The following is a 26,901-nucleotide window of genomic DNA, read 5'->3' on the forward strand; positions in this document are numbered from 1 at the left end:
TGAAAAGATGTGACTCTTCAAAATAGCTTTTCACATATTTTAAAAATATATCTCACAAAAAATATATCACAAAAAAAATTAAGTAGTAACGATAATAAGATGTTTAAGGTTAAAAAATAATGATAAAGATATTTGTAAATAAGTGCTTACAAATGATGAAAAAATGACTATTGTTGAATGTGTGGCTACGTGTTTTGGATCTGGATCTGGATCTTGAAAATTGGAAATTTGGGGATGATAACTGTTCAGAATTGTCCATTTGTTTTCATCAACGACTCTTATACAAAGACATGTTATCTAACCAATCTTTTAAAAATTGGATCGGATTAGTCGGTTCAACCGATTCAATTACAAACCAGAAATATAAACGGTTTGGTCTGATGTTTAATACCAAAAATTATAAAATCGGATTTAAATCATTAGACCGGCCAAAAACTGGCCGGTCGAACCGGAACCGGATCTGGAACCAGCCAATTTGAATTAAACGGCGCAGTTTCGCACTTAAGGGAGAAACAAAACGCGCTTCTCCATCTCCTTCCTTATTCCATAGAGCAGAACACGGCCAGCCTCAACCAGGGAAAAACCGTAGCTGCCACCACCGCCGCAGGGAGGAGCCGTGTTTGCCGCTGTTGTCGCAGTCAGGGGCTTGTCTCCTCGAATCTTCATGCGTCACAGTCAGGGGAGTTCTCCAAGTCTTCGATCTGTTCGCAGTCACCAGTCCTAGGGGCACCGCTTCTTCCTTGAGCTCGGCGGCCGTCGTGTTGTCGCCATCTGAAATGTTTGTTTTACAGTTTTAAATGGCAAAGTGATGCAAAAAGTGGGTGTGGAGGTTGTAGGGTTGGGAGCCCTAAAGCTCACTGGATTCCTTAGAGAACAAATGCAACAGAATAACATGAGTTTTGAATCAATGTACACTGTTCGAACGCTAAAAGAGGTGCTAAACTACTAATACCATTGCTAATTTCTTTTGTGACTTTCATTGTTCTTTTCCCCTTATGATTTTTCTCTGCAGTGTGGTGAGAGGGACTATTTCTACATTGAAATAATCTCAGTGATATTGTCTGATACTTTGTTGGTTGCATGGTAACAGAAGCTATGCTATGTTGCTATTGATTATGAAGTAGAGCTATCTAAAGATACACAAGCATCATTTGAAAAATGCATTATAGGAAAAATGCATCTCAATCATCTAATAAAACTTAAATTGCAATTTATTTTTCTTCCTTTCTTTGCATTATTCAAGAATCAAGATCATTAGAAATCATCATGCATCTTTTAGTTACATTGCAACGTTTCAAATTGACGATAATTCTTGCATTGTGTTAATTTGTTTGATTTCAATTGGATCATCAAATCATGCATTGATGCAGGAAATGATGGAAATCATGAAGCTCCAAGAACTGCTAAAGTGAAGCCAAGCCTATAATCTCTTAAACATGGTTTCCTACACTATCTCTTGAATCCATAACTTTATTATGATTAATGTAGTGGCTTGTTTTTTGTATTTTATGGACTCTGGCTTTATGTTTAATGTTTTTTAATTTGGTTCCTTATGAATAACGATCTTCTTTTGCTTTAGTTAGAATATGTATTCATCATAAAATGCTATATAATTTATGTTTTCGATTTGACAAAACTGCGAGTGTAACATCTGCAAAGGTTCAGGTGTAAGTGTTAGGTAACACCATATTTAACATTGGAATATGTCAATTATAGATATTAGTTTATCAAATAAACCTTTTCGTTATCATTAATTAGAATATAAGAAAGATTTAATCAATAATAATCTTATATGCCAATTTTGGCCTTCCTAAGCCGTGTAAACAAAATCCTGTTCATATGACAATTTTTTGTTAAGAGTTTTAGTTCATCGCTGTGCTCTGCAGTTTCTACGAGACATTTAGAATGAAAACAGGTTTAAATCCTAGAAGAGATTGTAACTGTTGTAACAAAATTCAACGCCATGGTATCCGGTTTGTTCCAGTTGGCCTGTTGTCCGAGCCGGACTTGTTAGCGGCTGAAAAGAGGGAATCCAAGGCCATTAGTCTCCAACAACTGCACAGAGGAGCTTCTGATAGTGGACTTTCTGATCTTAACAAAATAAAGGAATGTCAAGAAAGTGTTGCTATAAAACCTGTAAAGAAAATGAACAAGGTATACAAGAAAGAGTTGCATTCTTATTGCTCACTGCTGCATTTAGGAGCTTGTTATCAGCACAAGGGATGCACTTCTACTACTTATTGTTCCAAGGAGTGTCATTCCTCCTTGTAGGTTTGGATTTAATTGGAGAACAAATGAGCGATCATAAGAATTAGTTATTGTTATTATTATTAAAAAGATAAACAATTCAAGAGGCCAACCAATTGTGGAATTGCTGCTATACAAAGATGTTGGTTTTGGCAGTTATATCATATGCAAGGTTTCTGGATAATGTGGCTCATCAGGTAAAAATGCTGAAAGCTCTACCATTGAGTCAAAGCATATAAATAAGTTTGTTATTCTTCTTCTTTTTCAAGTTTTTGTTTCATTTTCTTTAATTGTTCCCGACGTGGGTTTATTTGTCCATTGGTTGTTTTTCATTTTCATTTTTCTCAGTTTTCTGTAATATATAAGCCGATTCGTTTTCTCTCAGTTCCGTATCAAACTGTTGCTCAATTCATTAATGGCAGAGCACATGAATTGCATACCCTCAACCAAGTCTTGTGGGTGGACCCTTTGCTTTCTTAACAAAATTCTCTTTTTTCTACTTTTGAGGGACTTTGATTCCTAAATCCATCATAACAAGGATACTCCTTTTATAATCAACATTAGTAAGAGATCATGACAAAATCTCCACATCTATTATAATGAAAACAAATCTTAATTTTAAATTGCCACATGAGTTTGCATGACCACCACCTCGTTTTTTGTTCCAATAAAACATACATTCTTGTCCACAGTTCGAAGCTGTTGAAAATATTATAAGGTTTTAAGAATTTCTCATTATTTTACAACAGCTACAACTAGACACTTGTTAAGTTGATATCTATGTACTTTTAAATCATTTTTGAAGGTGAAAATGTAAGTATGAGTATCAGGTGAAGGTGTAAGCCTGAAATTTAAAGTGAAAAAAGGATCCAACTATAAAGCTTTTATTATCTTCTGATGAATGTACTTTATTGCTTTTGAAAACTTACTAAATCTTAGACCATCTCCGGTAGGAAATTTATCCTAGTCCCTATTTATGGTCCATCTGTCATAAAAATAACTTCACATCAACTTTTGCGTCATAAACAGTAAATAAGAACTCAAAGCATCTCTCTTCTCCATTAGGAAGAACTAACTTTAGTCCATGTTGTGGTCTCACTTAATTAATTTATTAAAATATTTGAAATTAATTTTTTTCAATAATATAATTTAAATATTTAAATTTAAAAAAATTTAATATTAAAAGATATTAATATTAAATAAATTCATATATAACAATAATACACGATATATAATTCGGGGTTATACTAATTTGTAAAATTACTTAATATAAAAAAATAATTAAGCTCTATAATTGACGAACAAAAAACTTAGAAGAAAATGAAGAAGAATAGTAGAAAGTGTGAGAATAAAAGTGTATCTAACTAGTATATAAATAATATTTAATATTAATTATGACATAAATAATTATTATAAATCATTGATTAAATAGAAATTAATTATTTAATCTAATTAATTATTATAATTATTAATAAATTAATTACAATTTAATTATTATTTAAATAATTAATATAAATTATTAATTAAATAAAAATATAATTATTTAATATAATTATTTAATATAATTAATTAAACTTTGTATAATTATTTATTTAAATAATAACTTGTCAAATAGTATTATTATTGGTTACTTCCAGTCCCTATTCAGAAGAACTTTGTTTCATCGGTCCTTGTGCAAGGACCCATTCCATTTTGCTCCAACTGTGAGAAATTTATTTGTGTCAGAAAAAGTTAGCAAGGCACTTACCATTGGAGTTGCTCTCCAATGGTTGCTTTTTTAGAGTTCTTGTTAGTGTAGATGTCAGGAAAGGTGGGTGCCAACCGTTGGAGTGAGGTAAGTTTGAGTTCCTTCTCTTGGATCAAGAAGGAGGAGTTCCTCTCAGACCATCTCCAATAGGGAACTCGTTCCAGTTCCTGTTTATGGCCCACCTGTCATAAAAAGTTACTCCACATCAGCTTTTGCGTCATAAACAGTAAATAGGAACTCAAAGCATTTATCTCTTCTCCATTAGGAGGAACTAACTTTAGTCCCTATTGTGGTCCCACTTAATTAATTAATTAAAATACTTATAATTAATATAATAATTTTTTTAAATAATGTAATTTAAATATTTAAATTTTAAAAATAATTCACTATTAAAAAATATTAATATTAAATAAATTCATATATAACAACAATACACAATATAAAATTTGGGATAGAAGTAAACTTGGAAGAAGATGAAGAAAAGTAGAGGAAAGTGTGAAAATAGAAGTGTATGTAAATGATATATATAAAGTATTAAAATATTAATTTATTAATAATAACGGTAACATAATAATGGTTAGTTTTCAACTACTAATTTTGCAACGGCTAGTTTTACAACTACTAATTTTAATAATGTCGTTAGTATTTTAAATTTAAAAAATAAAAATAACCAACCCAACCAAAAATTATTTTATAAGATGTAAAAATTAAATTTATTTTTTAATGTAAGTAAATTTAATTAATTATAATTTAATATAATAATATAAATAATATTTAATATTAATTATAATATAAATAATTAATATAAATTATTAATTAAATAAAAATTTAATTATTTAATCTAATTAATTATTAAAATTATTAATAAATTAATTATAATTTAATTATTTAATATAATTATTTATTATAATTATTAATAATTTAATTATTATTTAATTATTTAATATAATTATTTAATTATTTTAAATTTTATATAATTATTTATTTTTATAATAACTTGCCAAGTGGCAAGTTATTATTGGTTTAGTTGAGTCCCTGTTCAGAGGGACCCTTCACATTGAATCCCGTGAAGGAACTCAGTTTTTCTCTCCCTCCAACGGTTCCTACTTGCTTTTGTCAGTAACAGGGCCTCAAAACTATGCCCATTGAAGTTGCTCTCAATGGGGACTCAACATATCCAATAATAACTTACCATTTGGCAAGTTATTTAAAAAATAAATAATTATAAAAATGTTAATTAATTAAATAATTAAATAATAATTAATTAAATAATAATTATAATAATTAATTATATTAAATAATTAAATTTTTATTTAATTAATAATTTATATTAAATATTTAAGTAATAATTAATTAGATTAAATAATTAAATTTTTATTTAATTAATAATTTATATTAATTAAATTTATTTACATCAAAAATAAATTTAATTTTTACACTTTACAAAATAATTTTTTATTGGATTGGTTATTTTTATTTTTAAAATTTAAAATGCTAACCACATTATTAAAATTAGCAATTATAAAGTTAGTCGTTACAAAATTAGCCGTTGAAAACTAGCCGTTACTATGTTACTATTATTATTAATAAATTAATATTTTATTACTCTATATATACTAATTATCACACTTTTTTTAATAGTAAATTATTTTAAAATTTAAATATTTAAATTACATTGTTGAACAAAATTAATTACATTAATTTCAAGTATTTTAATTAATTAATTAAGTGGACCAGAACAGAAACTAAAGTTAGTTCCTCCTAATGGAGAAGAGAGAGATGTTTTGAGTTCCTATTTACTGTTTATGACACAAAAGCTGATGTGGAGTTACTTTTTATGACAGGTGGGCTACAAACAGAAACTGTAATGAATTCCCTACTGGAGATGGTCTAAAGCATCTCCAATGGGCCAAATTTTGGAGCCCTGCTACTGTTTTGTCAAAAAAAAAGAGAGTTAGACCATCTCCAGTAGGGAACTCATCTCAGTTCCTGTTTATGGTCCACCTGTCATAAAAAGTAACTCCACATCAGCTTTTGCGTCATAAACAGTAAATAGGAACTCAAAGCATCTCTCTCTTCTCCATTAGGAGGAACTAACTTTAGTCCCTGTTGTGGTCCCACTTAATTAATTAATTAAAATACTTGTAATTAATATAATTAATTTTTGTTAATAATGTAATTCAAATATTTAAATTTAAAAATAATTCACTATTAAAAGATATTAATATTAAATAAATTCATATATAACAAAAATACACAATAGATAATTCGGGGTTACACTAATTTGTAAAATTACTTAATACAAAAAAAAACATAATTAAACTCTATAGTTGACGACAAGCATTGTGAAATTGTCATATGTGTTCAATCAAGTCCTCCTTCAATTATCTATGCTGCTGCCTATTTCGAAGTTGGGCATTTTTTTGAAAAAATTGATGGTATAGTGTAAAATCTACCTCTCCTAACTGAGGTTGTGATAAGCCATTTAATTATTATAATTATTATTGAATTAATTATTATTAATTAATTAACATAACTATTTAATTAATTAATATTTTATATAACTATTTATTTTTTTACCTAACTTGCCATTTGACAAGTGTTGATTGAGCAATGGGAGTCCCCATTCAGAGGGACTCCCTTTTCTTGAAAACAGTGAGGGAACTCACTCTCTCTTCACTCCAATGCTCCAATTCCTCTTTTTCTCTGACTACATAGTAACGGGGCTTTCCATTGGAGATGCTCTTATAGCCTTGGAGTGGAACTCAGTTGAGTTCCTTCACACATTTCAAGACGAGGGAGTCCCTCTGAATGAGGACTCCCATTAGCGAACCTAAATTTGCCAAATGGCAAGTTAAATAAAAAATAAATAATTGTAAAAAATATTAATTGTTAAATAATTAATTCAATAATAATTATAATAATTAATTATATTAAATATTGATATTTTTATTTAATTAATAATTTATATTAATTATTTAACTAATAATTAATTAAGTAATTAAATTATAATTAAATTATTAGTCATTATAATAATTAATTAGATTAAATAATTAAATTTTTATTTAATTAATAATTTATATTAATTATTTACATCATAATTAATATTAAGTAATTTTACAAATTAGTGTAATCTCGAATTATATATTGTGTATTATTGTTATATATGAATTTAGTTAATATTAATATCTTTTAATAATGAATTGTTTTTAAATTTAAATATTTAAATTACATTGTTAAAAAAATTAATTACATTAATTTCAAATATTTTAATTAATTAATTAAGTGGGACCACAATATGGACTAAAGTTAGTTCCTCTTAATGGAGAAGCGAGAGATGTTTTGAGTTCCTATTTACTGTTTATGACACAAAAGTTGATGTGGAGTTACTTTTTATGACAAGTGGGCCATAAACAGAAATTGAGATGAGTTCCCTACTGGAGATGGTCTTAGAGCATCCCCAATGGAGAAGCCCAATTCCTGTTTAGTCAGAGAAAAAAGAAATTGGACCGTTGGAGGGAATTAAAGTGAGTTCCTTCACCTTTATCAAGAAGAGAGAGAGAAGAGGGAGTCCCTCTGAATGGGGACTCCCATTAACCAATATACAGTTGCCAAGTAGCAACTAAATAATAAATAAATAAATATATAAAATATTAATTAATTAAATAATTATATTATATAATTAAATAATAATTAATTTAATAATAATTATAATGACTAATTAAATTAAATATTAATATTTTTATTTAATTAATAATTTATATTAATTAATTAACTAATAATTAATTAAATAATTAAATTATAATTAATTTATTAATAGGCAGCAGCATAGACAATTGAAGGAGGACTTGATTGAACGCTTATGGTAATTTCACAATGCTTGTCGTCAACTATAGAGTTTAATTATGTTTTCTTTGTATTAAGTAATTTTACAAATTAATGTAACCCCGAATTATCTATTGTGTATTATTGTTATATATGAATTTATTTAATATTAATATCTTTTAATAGTGAATTATTTTTAAATTTAAATATTTAAATTACATTATTAAAAAAATTAATTACATTAATTACAAGTATTTTAATTAATTAATTAAGTGGGACCACAACAGGGACTAAAGTTTGTTCCTTCTAATGTAGAAGAGAGAGATTCTTTGAGTTCCTATTTACTGTTTATGACGCAAAAGCTGATGTGGAGTTACTTTTTATGACAGGTGAGCCATAAACAGAAACTGGGATGAGTTTCCTACTGGAGATGGTCTTAGAAAATGATACTTCTTGACATGACATTCATCTATAACTTAACTACTTTTATCTTTCTATTCTCTCTCACCTTTCTCAAGAGAAACCAACGTTATTCTTGAGTTAGAGAGAAAACTAGAAGGGAAGAATGCTTAATACTTGTGGGCTAAAATTTTTATATATGAATAATTTGAATCTGAAATACTAAAATATTTGATCATTTTAGTGTTCTACATGGTTGTGGTGATAGCACAAAACGTCAATGATGTTTTGTAATAAAAAAAATTTTAATTATGAAAGAACAAAACGTTACTGATGTTTTGTAATAAAAAATATTATTTTAATTATTAAAATCAAGGTTCTGAAAATCGGATCAGACCGGCCGGTCAAACTGGTTCAACCGGGGACGACACTAAAAACGGTTCGGTCTGCTGTCAATAACCGCTAGAAAAAAAATCGTTTGTAAACTGTGCATGGGGATTATATTGGAATTGGGATCCCAAGGAAACTTGGGCCTTTATTACTTGGACCATATTTGCGATTTATTTACATACTCGAAAAAATACGAAATTCGAAAGTGTAAATTCTTTAATAGCGGGCTCTCTGGACTTTCTTATAATTTGGAACTGGCCGAAAATCGGTCGGTTAGACCGGATCGATAACCGGCTGGTTCGAATAAAACGATGCCATTTGTTATTTGAAAAAAAAAAAACTGAAGCAGGCCCAAGTCTTCGTGAGCCAACCCCCTTCTTCCCCAATCATTCGTGAATCGTCCTAATCCTGGAGAACTCTCAAGCCAAGGGAAACCCTAGCCCTTCATCGCCGCCGCCGTTCCCAGGTCCACAGCGCCGCCACCGTCCCCAGGTCGTCAGCGCCGCTGCTTCTTCCTCTCCCCCGTGTCCGGAATCTAGTAGCGCAGCATGTTGTCTTCATCTTCGCATGCTTCCCGGCATGGAACCCAGATTAGTGGCTTATCGTCTTCATCTTAACTGATTGTTCGATCTTCTTCTTGGTTTGAACTTTGAAGTTCTGAAATTGTTGTTCTTTGGTCTTCTTCTGTCTTCTTGTTCAATTTTTGTTCCATTTTTAGTGTGACTGTTTTCAGTTTTTGGTCTTGTTCTTTGGTCTTCTTCTTCTTTACTGATGACTCGTTCCCTCTATTAGTTTGTTACTCTATTTTAGTGTGACTGTTTTCTAATTTCTCAATGGCTCGATTGCTCTGTTAGTTTACTGATGGCTCTGTTAGTTTGTTACTCTGGTTTACTAGTTGCTGATGGCTCCAAATTTTTTTGTTCAGATTTTTTTGTTCAGGTGTTTATTCATTTATTTTTCAGTTTGATGCGATTTTGCTATTTATTCATTATTTATTTAATTTTGCCATTTTTCTGTCCCTATAAACAGTGGCACAAGAAGAGTATGCGAACAATGGAAATGCTACTGGGGATTTAAATTCTGATGATAGAGGTAAGTGGTTTATGTTTCCATGTTAATTTTTTGCATGTGGATACAATACGAATTTGTGGAAATGATTATGAGAAAATGCATAACTGCAATTACTGTAATAGCATTCTTTTGGAATGTTTCATAATGTGCTAAATGCTTAATGCTGTAGGCAGATTTTAGTGTTTTGTAGTCGCTGATTTTGTGGGTTTTTAAAATGCTGAATGCTGGTTTTGCTGAAATGTTTTGGGTGAAGCTTTTTTTATTACTCTGTTTTGGACTTTTGGTTTGTTTGATGCTGAATGCTGTAGGTAAATTTTAGATATGGTTTTGTTGATGAAGAAATTGATTTTTCATTGTGCTGCTGTTTTTAATTTAGTATCTGCTTATTAATTTTAGTTATGGATAATAATATTAATCAAGAAGCAATTGCTGATAATAATGCATCTGTGCATCTGTGAATAATAATTTGCCCGTCAATCCTCCTATTTCGAATAATGCTGCTAACGATAGTCAGTGACAATGTTCTTCTAACAAATACCTGTCATGGAAGGTGTAATTCTTGGTCTGCTTATGAATACAAAAGGCTTCATTGAAATTATAGTGCTCAACATTGGCTGGGAACAAAAGGTATATTTATATGATGCATGTTTTAACTTTTTATAAATTAATTCACGTATACCCATCATGCATATTATTGATTCAATTCATTATGTATGTATGTAGGTATTGGGCGATGAAGTATTTTCAATCATGGTTCTTGTAACAATTCTGATGACAACAATCATCTCACACACAGTGGCAATGATCCACAAGCCAAGAAAAAGGCACATATCATACAAGAACAGAACAATGCAAAATATAGGAACAGATATTTTATGTATTGTTTATAATTTATTTATTATTATATTCTAAAATGATTTTCCGGTTGAACCACCGGTTAGACCGGTTGGACTAGTAAACCAGTGAACCAGTCATTAAAACGGTTTGATGACCGGTCCGGTTTTTAAAACCTTGACTAAAACACAAAACGTCGTTGACGTTTTGTTAAAAAAATATTATTTTAATTGAAGAAATACAAAACGTCAGTGACATTTTGTAGATGGCCATAGTATTTAACACAGTTTGGTTCATCATAAAGGATTTTACCCATACTAATACAATATTAAAAAGAAAAAGTTCAATACTTGTGTGCTTTCAACTTTATTTTTTTAATTTTATAAATAAAGTATATATGATATTATATCAACTCATTTAATTTTTTCTTATTAAATGAAAAAGAAACTTGGTGTAATCAAAATTCTCCTTTCATAGAATAATTTGAACCTAGAAGTTAATACAATGTCTTACTCTTACACTTTACACGTATCATGTACATATATTTTTTTTCTTAAATATATTTTCTCTTAAGAATTGCTCATAATATTTTAAGCAAAGTGATATTAATTATGGCGAAAATTTAGATTTAGTTAACTTCATGTAAAATTGATAGTTGAGAGTTGTTAGATGATAATTTAATCAAATCTATCACGTATTTAATGACTCTCATCTATTAATTTCACATAAAATTAATTGTACCTGAATTTTCACCATTAACTTAGAATCCCGCTAGAGGCCAATGAAGTATTTGTACAATGTGTACAATGTGCTATTTATTTGATCCAATATGAGTTAAAAATAAACCTCCAGAATAAAATATTACTGGATTTAGATCCTCTAAAGTTTGAATTTCACTTTAGAGAGTAAAGTGTGATCTCTCACCATTTATTTTATAGGTGGGGCCAAGAGTAAATATGAAAGAGAAACCATTCAAGGGTAGAAGATCACACTTTACCCTCTAAAGCAATAATTCAAACTTTAGAGGATCCAAATCCAATATTACTAATTTCTCAAACACAATACACTCATACTATCCAGAATAACCATCCGGTTACCAGGTATAATAAACATTTGATATCCTACTGAATCGAATATTCTTAAACTCTCATTGTACACATTGTACAAATACTCCATTAGCTCCCTATACTTCCTCTTAACTTAAAGGCTTGTATGATTCAACTAATTATTTGCATATTGTAAGGCTCAAGCTCTAGTAAATACACGAGACAAGTGTATATCATACAAAATTTAATAAGTAGTCGTGGATTCAAATATTCAAATTCATAGAAACGATCATCTAACACATTATATATTTATATTTAATTTTTTTCACGGTATCCATTGCAAGAACTAATTCGTCGCGGATTGAAAGGATTTATTGTTAGTTAATTTGTTGTTGGATGTACAACAAAAAATTCAAACTTTCTAACACTTATATAAACATATAATGAACTAACCACTAGACCAAATTAAGTTTGTTATGTATAAATTTAATAATTGTTAATTTCTAACACAAACAAAACATGTTACATTGGTAGTTAAAAAATTTTATTGCTGTTTTTTATGTTATGTTTTTCCTAAACTAATATTACTACTATTCCTCCTCCTCCTTATTATCCTTCTTCTTTCTATTTTTGTAATTTTTCTTATTTTATACTCATTATTCTTATTATTTCATCCTCTAAAAATAATAAAAATAAAATAAAGAGAAAAAATCAAACAAAAAAGTAAATAAAAAGAATAAATTATGCACTTTTTTATTTTTTAGTTTATTCTTTTTTACAATAAACACAAACAAAATTGAATGAAAAACACATAAATTTATAAATAGAAACACAAAAATGCTACACGAAGAAAGAAGAAGAATAATAAGAAATAAAAAAAAATCATCATTCTATTTTATGTATCATAGTTAAAAAAATTTTATTGTCAAAGTTAAGAAATTCATATATTGCGATTTAAAAATTTCAGTGCTATTTTTTATTTTAAGTTTTTTTTTCAATAATTTCTCCTTTTCTTCTTCCATCTCCTCCTTCGTACTATAATTCTTTTTGTTTCACATTCTAATAATTCTTTTTGTTTTATCTTCTAAAAAGAATAAAAATAAAAAAAAAGACAAAAAATATCACACAAAGAATAAGAAAAAAGAAAAAAAAAATTATACAATTTTTTTATTTTCTTTTTTAGTTTGTCGTTTTTTATAATAAAAACACAAATTATGTACTAAGAAAAAAGAAAAAAAATAAGAAGAAACAAAAAAAAAATAAAAAGAACGGAATCAAATTAAAAATTTTGAAAAATTTTCCATATCAAAATTAATAATTTTTATATTAAAATTAAGAAATTTTGGTATTATTTTTTATGTAAAAGAAAGTGTGTAACTAATATGCATATGTGTAACTGGGTTGGAATTGAGTCGAATTGAGTCTGAGTTAGACCAAGCTCAAGTTTATCTCATGAAAATTGAGTTTGACTCACAGCTCGACTCATTAACAATCGAGTCTATTTTTTAAACTCAAGCGTGGCTCATCGAAAGCTCACGAGTTGACTTGAGCTCACGAACTGGCTCAAATAATAGGAATATAATCTATAATTCTATATCAATAAATTATAATTTATATATATTAAAAAATATTTAAAAAGATCAATTTTATATATTATATATCTATCAATTATAAATTTTTTATTTATGTCTTACATAAAAATTATATATAAAAAATAACTATAAAATTTTAAATAATTAAGAATATTAATATATATAAACGTGTCTTTCTTATTCTCTTTTATTTTGGACAATTTAATTAAATTTATCATGTGTTCAACCTATTATTACAAAAATTTTAACAACCAAGGAGAAGCTTATGCAACATACCTTCCACCCTTTTTACTCTTGAATGTCTAATTCACCCACACTGAATTGTTTATTGCCTTGTGTTAGATTGATCAATGTACTAATCGATCCTCTTTCAGGGAGTGAAAACGCTATGGAAGATGCTCTCTTCCGGAAGTATTGCAACGTAGCCTTGTCTTTGATTGTTTGACTGGATGAGGTTGGTGTCGCTGATGTAACCAATACCGAACCATACACCCGTAGCCGCCGCGATAGGATGAATAATCGGGAGCGTATACTTCACTTGAAAATGGAGCAGCGCTTGGATGGTCCGATGGAAGAGGTCGGCGCCGACAATGATATCTAGAGAGAACCATGCATTGCGCCACCAAATGGAAGAAGAAGTTTGAGTCAGGCTTGACCAAAGGGAAGAAGAAGTTTGAATCGGGCTTGATTTTGCGCTCCGTGATTCGAGGAGTGGTTTTTGGATTTTTGAAACATATTAGTCAAGGGGTGATTTCATTTAGCATGGCAATTAATAATAAATATTGAAAATTTCCTAAAATTGAATTAATTAAGATTAATATGGTTTTGTTTTTTTTTTTTTTCTTGTTGGTCCCCTTTTGGTTCCATATACTTTTCTACAGATGTACATTCTTCTCTTTTATAACTTTAAAAAAAAAACTCTTTTTTATTCAATTTTAAATTTTTTGTGTTAACTAATATAAAATTTATCTATTTTAAAAAAAATAAATTACTTTTTATAAAAATACACTTTAGCAAAAAATTATTTTTTTATCATTAAATTTCACTTATCAAAATACCAAAATTTTGCTTACAAAAGCATCCATACATTTCTCACCCAAAAAGTAATAAACTTACCTATCAATCTATGGATTTATGGAGAAGTATCAATAAGATTAAAGTAATTTTTTAGTGTGGATAAATAATTAAATGCCTTTTTATTTTATTTTTTAAATTATTTGAAATTTGAAATTATAGATTAAAATTAGTTAAAATTTAAATTTTGATTAATTCAAAAGGGTGACTTTTGTTCAACATAAAAAAAATATTTAAATCTTTTTATAAAATTTAATAATTTTTTTAAAAATATAAGGTATTTTAATAAAAATATTGATTTGATATATATTGAAAAAATAATTAATTACTGACATAGAAAAAAATAATCCATATGTCGTATTTTAATTTATTCATATTTTTATCATATCGGTATGTTTATAATTACATTAATTATTTTATATTATATAATTTATATAGATGATCTCATTTATTGTTATAAATCCTAAATAGAATAAATCATTAATATTTTTGATTGAATTTAAATGAAAATAAAACTAAATATTCTATTTTACTTGGGCCTTTAGGATTGAGAACATCTCCAAGGAGAAAATTTGAAGCCAATTTATTATAGTGTCAGAGGCTAGACTGGAAGTGAGTCAAGTCAGCTCGAGCTCGACTCGTTAATAGCTTGATAAGTTAAATTCGTGAGCTGGTGAGCCAAATTTGAGCCTGGAATTAAGCTCATAAATTAAATAAGTCGAGCTTGAGTTTGGATAAGTCCAGCTCATTAGTTCGTTAGTTGGCTCGATTATATATATATATATATGAAATAGTGATATATATTTATATATATTAATGATCTTAATTATTTAAAATTTTATATTTATTTTTTATATATAATTTTGATGTAGAACATAAATAAAAAATTTATAATTTATTGATTTATAAACAATATATAAAATTGATTTTCTAATATTTTTTAAAATATATAAGTTATAATTTATTGATATAGAATTATAGATTATGTTTCTATTATTTAAGCCAACTCGTGAGCTTTCGATGAACCGAACTTGAACTTAAGAAATAAGCTTGATTGTTAATGAGTCGAGTCGTGAACCAAGCTCAACTTTTGTGAGCCAAACTTGAGTTTGTCTAATTCGCCTCAACTCAACTCACTTTCAGCCTTAGTCAGAAGGAAAGCGGGATTCATGCATTGAAGAGGAGAGTAAAGTCCCCACACCATTTTGAGAAGAGAGAGTTCTTCTTTAGAAGAACCTTGTATATCCATATGGCAAGTTATCTTCAAAATAAATAATTATATTAAATTATAATTAATTGAATAATTAAATCATATTTATAATTAATTATTATTTAAATAACTAATCATAATTAAATACATTAAATAATTATATTTTTATTAATTAATAATTTATATTAATTATTTAAATCATAATTAATATAAATAATTATATTAAATTATTATTAAATATTATATATATTATTATATTAAATTATAATTAATTCTTTTTATTTACATAAAAATAAATTAATATTTTTACATTACAAAATATTTTTTTGTTGAGTTGCTTATTTTTATTTATAAAATTTAAAATACTAACCACATTATAAAACTAGCCGTTGTGGTGTAGTATGTTTTATTCGTTTGTGATATAACTTTTAAAATTAGTCAATATTATTATGTCATTATTGTTTATGAAAGTAACTGTTGTAAAATTAGTTGTTATAAATTTTTTTCTTGAATATTAATGTCTTTTAATACTAAATTATTTTTAAATTTTTAAATTTAAATAATATTATTGAAAAAATAGTAACTATATTAATTTTAATAACTTTAATTAATTAGTTAAGTGGGACCACACCAGGATTAAAGTTAGTTTCTCCTAATAGAGAAGAGAAGAACGCTTTGAATTTCTATTTACTATTTATAATGCAAAAGTTGATGTGGAGTTACTTTTTATAATAGGTGGGCCATAAATAGGAATTGAGATGAGTTCCAATTGTCTTAATGGAAACCAATAGCCTAATATAAATATTGCTCTAGGATTTTAGTTTTCCAATACACCAAAATTACTATGCAATCCTTGTTTTATCAAAAAAATAATATTTGGTCTAAAATAAGGATTTAACAGAATTTGGTTGAAGAAAATTAAAGAATCGAATATTAGGATTATGAGTTATATCAAAAAATTACTATTCATTCTAAAATAAGGATTTGATAAATTTTGGTTGAGAAATATTAAAGAATCACACATTAGAATCACAAACAATAAATTAAGATGATGATCACAAATTTAGATACACTTTTATATTTTTAACTCTTTTTTTAATAATTTAATATAGATGATCTTAAAATTAAAGAATTTAAAAATTTTTAATATAATAAACTAACTATTAGACTATATCAAATTGGTTAAATTAAGTTGTTGGTCACTAACGAAAGCAAAACATGTTATATAATGAATCATTCTTAAATTATTTTTACTACTTATAAAATAGAAAAATACCCTTAGAATTAAAAAGGAGAAAAAAATCCCCTTTCAAAATTATAAGCTGATATGGATAATATTTTGTTGGCATGTATTAGTACACATTTTTGTAATATTCTACCACACAAAACTTTATTTTTAAGCTGTAAAACAGATATGGTATGGTGAGAATCTTACCTACCTTCCTTTTCCCCTGTTGTCTTGTCTAGCTATAAAATAGAACTTCTCTAGCGCCTCAAAGAAAAAGGGCTCCGTAACTCAACCTTCGCCTTTCACACTAAGCTAATTCAAGTGCACTAAGCAAAATGAACCCTAAAGCTTCAGTTGCTATCCGTGACAAAGTGGTATCAGAGCCTTGCTTCGAGTAAAATAAAATATATGCGTATAATAGTAGAAAGAATATAATAAATTAGGAGGCTTGAAGAACAAGTGAAACAAAATTCGCAAAATAAAAAGCGCAACGCTCAAAAAACGAGATTACTTATGTGCGAAGAAAACTAAGGTTCATAAGTACAAGTAAATAGAAAGTGAGAATAGAGAGTCAAGGATACAAAATAACTAGCTCCTGACTCAGCCTGCAAAGCCATGGCCGGCCAGAGAATATTTACATACATACATATCCCACAAACCCAAAATATATAAATGAAACCCTAACTCTCTTTAAATCTTTAAGAGGAACAAAATAAACAAGTTATTCGGAGAGAAAGCTAAGTATATATACAAAAACTATACGGCAAAAGGAACTCAGAAACCGCTCCGCTTCAGAAGTCCAGATGCCTACCGAGAAGTCTCTCGACCTGCATCTGAAAATAACAACACATTATGGGGTGAGAACCAGAGGTTCTCAACATGGTAAAGGTATCACGCACATAATATATAAAGTCATGGAAATGCCAGAGGCAATCTTAGAATGCCGACACTCAAATTATAAAGTTTAAATTACTAAACAGAAATCATAAAAGAGGGTAGGTATCTAAGGAATTCTAAACCCAACTTAAACTTTATCTTAACACTCAACCTGTCCACCATTCCTCCGTTCCTCCATCTCTAGAGAGTTTGAAAAGACAGACAAACAGACAATTGTAAGTACATGTAGGAGACAAGTATTGCAAGTAGCAGTTATCATAATTAACACAATATATTCAATTAGGCATTCCCAAATAAGTATAGCAAAGAAACAAACAAAATGCACATGATGTATGCCTGTCCTATGGCTGATGAGACTCATCTGTCGGTTATCAAGCCAACTCGACAAGTTCGAAACCCTTTGACTGTCCCCCAACGCGCATCCCCAATAGTCTATGCATAGCTTTTCTCAAATATATAAAATTGCTTAATAGGGGTCAACATTCCTAGGGATTTATAAGTGCCCAGTCACACTTACGTCGTAGGGTCAACAGAGTATCAAGTCTCAACCTGGTACACGTGGTGGCAAGTCACGGTACTTTTTTCAGAAAAACTCGTATCTCAAATCAATTGAGTATATAAGCCAAACAATATTCATAATCATGGTAATCTTTTTAAAATCATATCATACATGCAATAATATCATATATACTTCAATTATATCCATTTCCATATTTACTTCACCACTTTTCCTACTTTACTTCACCCCCAAGATATCTCATATTCTTATCTCCATCTTATTACTAGAGCTCATACTACGGTTTGATGCTAAAAGGATGAAAATAGAGGTTTAGAAATTTAAAATTTGATTTAAAAACACGAAATTTATTTTTGCTAGAACAGGGGCCACGCGTACGGGTGGGTCACGCGTACGCGTGGATCCCAGCCCACAAGGTTTGGTTGCGTCGCGAGCGACTAAAGCGTATGCAAATCCTCGGTCACGCGTATGCGTAAGCGTATGTTTTTCCAAAAATTCTGCTAAGTTGAAAAAGCTGCAGAATTTTCAATTTTCAATCCCAAACTTCTGACATGCATAACTCTTCTGTTTTAAATAATTTTTCTTCCGTTGTTCGAACGGTGTAAACTTCACGAACCCAATTTCCGTATAAAATAAGTTTGAAATCATTTGGGGGTCCGGAAGCCAAATTATGACTCGCCGAAGATCAACCAAAAACCAAGTTTCTCAAAAGGTCACAAACCTCACTTTCATCAAAATCAAGTTCAATATCCACTTCCTATACATATATTCAACACAATACATATCATAGACATCTCCAAACAACTATACTATCCACTTACCAAATCACGACCCATCAAACTTCAACTTTCTTACCAATCCACACCCTAAGTTTTCTTACCTCCATCAACATAATCATTAACATTTTACCATACACGCATGTACAATCAATATCATCAATTTTTCCAACAAAATCCACACACCAAAGGATTATGATTACCAACACATACATAACTAATATCATCAATCAACATCATTAATGCTAAGCATCCAACCTACACAATCATTTCAACCTATTATATGGTTCTCTAGCCTAAGTTTTCACACGACATTATATATTAAATACGCGAAACATAAACCATACATTGGACGATTTCTGCGTATACCCCGAGACACCACCAAGGCACCCAAAGCAACCCTCAAGGTTCAAAATCTTCAAGACAAGTCCTCCCAAACTCCACCAAGATTCCAATATCCACAATTCAAGCTCCAATTACATATACACAAACCTAATATATATATATATATATATATATATATATATATATATATATATATATATATATATATATATATATATATATAACACATATACACCCAAATTCAATATCTAACATACTAAATCAAGAAATTGACTAGGGTTAGTGATCCTTACCGCACCTATGGACAAAACAACCCAAGCCCAATAAGCTCCGCAATCTACATCCAACCTAAAATACCAAAATCAACAAAATTTCAACATAGAGGCTCACAGTTTTCGAAAATCAAAAGGGGGTAGAGAAACTGAGGTGAGATTATGGCCTACCTATGAAATTGTTCCAGCAGATTCGTAGAGCTCGGCGCGGTGAACGCGTAGTCACAAACGGTACAGCGATCGGAGCTCGGAGTGAGGAGATATGGAGGTTTGAACGAGGATAAAGGGTTTGGGATTCTCCTCTTCCCCTTGGCTGTTTCAGTGCCCCTTTTTGCTGAATGGGGAAGAAGATGAGTTTGAGCTCATTTAATTGATGGGTTGGTTGGGGCCATGGGTCCGGTTTGTGCCCGGTTCGATCGGTTCGGTCCGTTTGGCCTAATATCGGGCCAAATTCTTTGAAATTAGTGTCAAAATTCTTGTTTTAATGAGCTATATCCTAATTTAATATAATATTAACATTTTTCATTTCCTTTATTAAAATTTAATTTATTGACTAATTATTTACTAATTTAGCGGAGTTTACATCCTACCCACCTAACAAAGAATTTTGCCCTCAAAATTCATATTTAGTTACCTGAAAAGATGTATGGGTAGTCCTTCCGCATATCTGACTCGAGCTCCCAAGTATGCTCTTCAATACCAGCCCAATTCCAAGCTACTTTCACTAAAGAGACCTCCTTCCCGCGTAAACGTTTGATGCTGGTGTCATCAATCCTAACCAGAGTTACCGGTAGTGTCAGATCTTCCCTTACTTGAACTGATTCTGGCTCCAGAACGTGACTTGTATCAGGAGTGTATTTTCGAAGCTGTGACACGTAAAACACGTCGTGCAAGTTCAAAAGATTTGGCGGTAAAGTGATCCTATAAGCCACTGGTCCAATTCTTTTCAGGATCTCAAACGGTCCAATGTAACGGGGATTCAGTTTCTTCGTCTTAATGGCTCTTCCCACTTCGGTGGTTGGAGTAACTTTTAGAAGCACATGTTCTCCTTCCTCAAACTCCAAAGGCTTCCGCCTTTGATCAGCATAGCTCTTCTGAAGGCTTTGAGCTACAAGCATTCGGGTTCGGATCTTCTTTATCTGCTCAGTGGTCTCAACTATCATTTCAAGCCCTAACAAGCTTCTTTCTCCAGTTTCATACCAACATAGCAAAGAGTGACATTTCCTACCTTACAGAGCTTCATACGGAGATATTCTGATACTCGCATGGTAGCTATTATTATAAGCAAACTCTGCTAGTGGCATATATTGATCCCAACTCGCCGGCTAATCCAAAACACAAGCTCTTATCATATCTTCCAAGGTCTGGATAGTTCTCTCTGACTGATTATCTGTTTGGGGGTGGTATCCAGTACTTAACCTCAACTGTGTCCCAAATGCTCGCTAAAAGGCTCCCCATAACCTTGATGTGAACCGAGAATCCCTGTCGGATATAATGGTATATGGTACGCCGTGCAACCTTACAATCTCTTTAATGCATATCCGAGCTAACTCCTCCATCGTGCAACTTATTCGGATGAGGAGGAAGTGAGCTTACTTGATCAACCAATCCACAATCACCCAAATGACATCATAACCAGTCCGAGTTCTAGGTAAACCCAATACGAAGTCCATTTTAATACTCTCCCATTTTCATTGTGGAATCTCCAAAGGCTGAAGTGTTCCTGATGGTCTTTGATGCTCAATTTTAACCTTCTGGCAAGTCAGGCACTTGGAAACATGCAACACCACATCATTTTTCATTCAAGGCCACCAGAACATCGCTTTCAAATTTTGATACATCTTGGTGCTTCCCGAATGGATTGGAAATCCGCTCTTATGAGCCTCCTTCAAGATACTTTGTTACAAATCTCCGACATCTGGCACAATAATACGATCATTGAACCTCCATAAACTATTCTTATCCTCTGACAATCTCCATTGCTTTCCTTGCTCAATTTTTGGCAATACTTTCCGTAATGCTTCATCATTCTAATGATCCTTTAGGAGCTCAGCCTTGAAATCACTTAAAACTTGCAGCTGACTTAAACACAGAGTCCTAGACTCTTCTCTAACTCCCAGTTTTGAACCTTGGAATGCTTTTAGCAGCTCTTCCTTTCGCAGCATCATCCAGGCAGCACATAAAGATTTTCAGCTTAAAGCGTCTGCCACAACATTTGCTTTTTCAGGATGATAATTCAATTTGAAGTAATAGTCTTTCAGAAGTTCCATCCACCTCCTCTAACGCATATTCAACTCTTTCTGCTCAAAGAGGTGTTTCAAGCTCTTGTGGTTTGAGAAAACTTGAAACTTAACGACATAGAGATAATGTCTCCAGATCTTCAGAGCAAACACAACGGCAGCAAGTTCTAAGTCGTGAGTTGGATAATTTATCTCATGCGGCCTTAACTGCCGTGAGGCATATGCCACAACCCTACGGTGCTGCATCAGCACGCACCCCAAACCCTTCAAGAATGCATCGCAGTACACCTCAAATGGTTCGCTCAGCTCAGGCAGTATTAGCACAGGTGCAGTGGTCAACCTCTGTTCAATAATACTAGGAAACTTTCTTCACACGCAGGAGTCCAGATAAAAGGCACATCTTTCCTAGTTAGCTTGGTCAAAGGTAAGGCGAGCTGTGAAAATCCCTTAATGAATCTCCAATAATAACCCGCCAAATCTAAGAAACTCCTAATCTCTGTCACAGAAGTTGGTCACTCCTAATTCATCACTGGCAGGATCTACTGTTATTCCCTGCTTGCTCACCACGTGGCCAAGAAACTTCACCTCATTCTTCCAGAACTTGCATAGAATAATTTGAACGTAGAAGTTAACACAATGTCTTACTCTTACACTTTACACGTATCATGTACGTATATATTTTCTTCTTAAATATATTTTCTCTTAAGAATTGCTCATAATATTTTAAGCAAAGTGATATTAACTAAGGTGAAAATTCAGATGTAGTTAATTTCATGTAAAATTGATAGTTGAGAGTTGTTAGATGATAATTTAGTAAAATCTATCAGGTATTTAATGACTCTCATCTATTAACTTCACATAAAATTAATTGTACCTGAATTTTCACCATTAACTTAAAGCCTTGTATGATTCAACTAATTATTTGCATATTGCAAGGCTCAAGCTCTAGTAAATACACAAGAGAAGTGGATGTCATACAAAATTCAATAAGTAGTGTCATGGATTCAAATATTCAAAATTCATAGAAATAATTATCTAATACATTATATATTTATATTTAATTTTTTTCCACGGTATCCATCGTATAAGAACTAATTCGTCGCAGATTAAAAGGATTTATTGCTGGTTAATTTGTTGTTGCATGTACAACATAAGATTCAAACTTTCTAACACTTATATAAGCATATTAATGAATTAACTACTAGGCTAAATTAAATTTGTTATATTTAAATTTAATAGTTGTTGGTTTCTAACACAAACAAAACATGTTACATCAGTAGTTAAGAAATTTTATTGTTATTTTTTATGTTATGTTTTTCTCAAACTACTAATATTACTAATATTCCTCCTCCTCCTTATTATCCTTCTTCTTTCTATTTTTATAGTTTTTCTTATTTCACACTTATCATTCTTATTATTTCATCCTCTAAAAATAATAAAAAATAAAATAAAAAAATCAAACAAAAAAATAAATAAAAAGAATAAATTATGCACTTTTTATTTTTTAGTTTATTCTTTTTTACTATAAACACAAACAAAATTAAATGAAAAACACATAAATTTATAAATAGAAACACAAAAATACTACACGAAGAAAAAAAAGAATAAGAAATAAAAAAAATTTAGCATTCTATTTTATGTGTCATAGTTAAAAAATTTCATCGTCAAAGTTAAGAAATTCATATATTACGGTTTAAAAATTTTGGTGTTATTTTTTATTTTAATTTTTTTAAATAATTTTTTCTCTTCCCCTTCCATCTTCTTTTTCGTACTATAATTCTTTTTATTTCACATTCTAATAATTCTTTTTGTTTTATCTTCTAAGAAAAATAAAAACAAAAAAAAAAACAAAAATATCACACAAAGAATAAGAAAAAGAAAAAAAAAGAATTATACAATTTTTTATTTTCTTTTTTAGTTTGTGGTTTTTATAATAAAAACACAAATTATGTACTAAGAAAAAAGAAAAAAAATAAGAAGAAACAAAAAAATAAAAAGTACGGTATCAAATTTAAAATTTTGAAAAAATTTTGATATTAAAATTAATAATTTTTTATATTAGGATTAAGAAATTTTGGTATTGTTTTTTACATAAAAATAAAGTATGTAACTAATATTCATATGTGTAACTGTAGGGTTGGAAGTGAGTCGAACTGAGCTCGAGTTAGACCAAGCTTAAGTTTGGCTCACGAAAATTGAGTTTGGCTCACAGCTCGACTCATTAACAATCAAGTCTATTTTTTAAGCTCAAGCGTGGCTCATCGAAAGCTCACGAATTGACTCGAGCTCACGAGCTGGCTCAAATAATAGGAATATAATCTATAATTCTATATCAATAAATTATAATTTATATATATTAAAAAATATTTAAAAATATCAATTTTATATATTATCTATCTATCAATTATAAATTTTTTATTTATATCTTACATCAAAATTATATATAAAAAATAACTATGAAATTTTAAATAATTAAAAATATTAATATATATAACCGTGTCTTCCTTATTCTCTTTTATTCTGGACAATTTAATTAGATTTATCATGTTCTACTTCATCATCTATTCAACCTATAATAAATAAATTAAATGCATATAGGATATGTGTATTAATAATTTAAGATGAGTGCTAAAGGGTCAGCAACTTTTATGATTTGTAGTCATCAAATAGTCATCAATGATGATTTTAATAGTGTGAGATTGGTGTAAGATTTTATCTAATGGCTCACTTTTCTTTGCTGGTTACATGTTGGCCAGAATTTGAAAAAGTTGCTGACCCCTAGACTTTTTCATAATTTAATAAATCGAGCCGGCTCATGAGCTAACGAGCTTAGCTTATCTAAGTTTAAACTCGACTCATTTAATTTGAGTTTAATTTTAAGCTCAAGTTCGAATTCATCAGTTCACGCCTCACGAGCTCAGTTTATCGAACTATTAACGAATCGAGCTCGAGCTGACTTAGAAACTGGTTTGACTCACTTTTAACTCTATATATAAGTAATTTTTTTGAATTTAAAAAAATTTAATTAGACTTAGATAATAAAAATATTTAAATACGTAACAATAACTGATCATTTTAAGCTGAATCCAGCTTTAATATATTAGAAAAAGTAGATAAAATGACCAATTAACTACTAAGATTTGAATTAGATGTAGGTCCATGTAAATTGGATTAAGTAATAAGTACTAAAAAAATGAAATTAACTTGTGTTGCTGATTTGTTTTTATAACAATACATAATACACATATTTAATTTATATACATAGTTATAATAATAGTTTAATTTTAATACTCTAATAATATAAAATATTTTATATAATTATTTAATTATATTATTTTTTTAATAATTATTTAAATAGTCAATGTAAAAAAAATACTTTTGCTAACATTAGTACATATTCAAATTCTATTATATAATAGATAAAAATAATTTAATTATTTCCACCGTTATTAGTACTCTCAAAAGGTACTTTTATGTATGTAATAATAACTGTACTCCTCAAGATTCATGGTTTCTTTCTATAAATGGCTTTCATGTTTTAGTAGGATTTTAATTTTTTATTAATAATATAATTAATGATGATAATTTTTCATCGTTCAAAAATTAACTTTTTCAAGACACCAAACAAATTAAGGGATAAACTTTTTTGGTATTAAAAAATAATTAATTAATTAATTAAGTTTTTTAGTTATCTAAAGTATTCTATAAATCAAGAAACAAGAATTAAGAGATAATAATTAATTTATTTATTCATTTATAAATGTGAGAGGACCTACGGCCCATAGAGAGAATGGAGCAAACAACAGTACAACACCAAGGGATACTCTTCAAAAATACTATAAATTGATAAATACTTTGACTAGTATTTATTATTTAGTGTAAAGAGTTAGATATTATATTCAAAAGCATTATGTGATGTAACTGCCATTGATATATTTTTTTTTTGGTTGACTTTTACAATTGTAAATGAAAATTTAGTGTTAGACATACATTTATATTGTATAAAGTAACATTTTTTTTACCTTAACTACTTTATTAGTGATGAAGATATATCATTTAACATTAATATAGTAGCATTTTATAACTTTATAGTCAACCATATAATTATTTGATTTTTCACCTTATTTCAGCATAATTTTTTTAAGGGTTATAATTTGAAATAAACTTTATTACTAACTGAAAAATATAAAATTATTTCTAAATGGATTTAAAAAAGTGACCGAAACTTTTGTAACCGATTGAGTCATTTAAATCATGACTTCGTTTGAATTTGGAAAGTGGCGCATATGTATAGGAACACACCAAATGCTATTTTTTTTTTGTGACATTGACACACACTAAGCTAAACTATTTTGGGTTTCAATCTTCAGCAAAGTAATATGCATAGGGTTGAACTTTTGTCAATGTGTGCTGTCTGAATAGGTTCTTTCAACCCTTAATATCCACAAATTCGGTTGTTTAACAATAAATATTAATTGATAATAGGACAATAATATATAAATGACAATTACCTCATTTTATGATTAAATAAAAATTATACATGGCACCGGCTGTTTACAAAAGAACATACTCATATACTAATATTTCCTTCAATTAAAATTCCATGACACTCCATAAACTTATTAGCATCTCTTGCAATATGGCAGATGTTATCTAACTTCAAGAGAGGTATAAGTTTGCAGGAGGGACCAATTTCTAGGGGTCAGCTTATAAGTTGGTACATCCTCAAAAATCATTCATGGGGTTAAATGGCACGCTTACAAACATGGATTTACAGAGGACTAGTATTATTATTATTTCATATAACAACCCAAATCAGTTGAGAAGCATTCTCATATCATGACCCTTCAATAAGCACAATTTATAATAATTATATTTAATAAATAATTTTTTAATTTTAAAAATATTATAATAAATATAAATTAAATAAATTTATATATTTATTAATATATACATTTTTATTAAATTCTGTAATTTTAATAAAAACACATTAATAACTTATAGAAATATTTTTATAACAGAGAAATAAAAATAATATCTACTCTATTATAGAATTATTCACTCAACATATTCTTTAACTACTCTTTTTAAGTATTTTTAATAATTTTATTATTATTATTATTATTATTCTTATTATATATAATAAATTTTTTTATTTACTTTGTCCAAAAAAATTAACAATTCATACATA

General features: G+C 29.1%; 2 long non-coding RNA genes across 4 annotated transcripts; both read left to right on the plus strand.

Annotated features, from left to right (window-relative positions):
* Positions 1-505: 505 nt before the first annotated feature.
* LOC112800209 (uncharacterized) lies at positions 506-1,636 on the plus strand. Its single transcript, XR_003201350.2, has 2 exons — positions 506-934; positions 1,371-1,636. It is a non-coding gene; the product is annotated as an uncharacterized lncRNA (long non-coding RNA).
* Positions 1,637-8,729: 7,093 nt separating this feature from the next.
* LOC112800210 (uncharacterized) lies at positions 8,730-10,862 on the plus strand. 3 transcript variants are annotated; one of them, XR_011881744.1, is made up of 4 exons: positions 8,730-9,202; positions 9,638-9,700; positions 10,230-10,306; positions 10,403-10,862. It is a non-coding gene; the product is annotated as an uncharacterized lncRNA (long non-coding RNA). The 3 variants fall into 3 exon arrangements; XR_003201351.2 differs by having other exon boundaries at positions 8,929-9,547; XR_003201352.3 differs by having other exon boundaries at positions 8,951-9,231.
* Positions 10,863-26,901: the final 16,039 nt, after the last annotated feature.

Source organism: Arachis hypogaea, chromosome 5, assembly GCF_003086295.3.
Source record: "Arachis hypogaea cultivar Tifrunner chromosome 5, arahy.Tifrunner.gnm2.J5K5, whole genome shotgun sequence".
NCBI classification, from domain to species: Eukaryota; Viridiplantae; Streptophyta; class Magnoliopsida; order Fabales; family Fabaceae; genus Arachis; species Arachis hypogaea.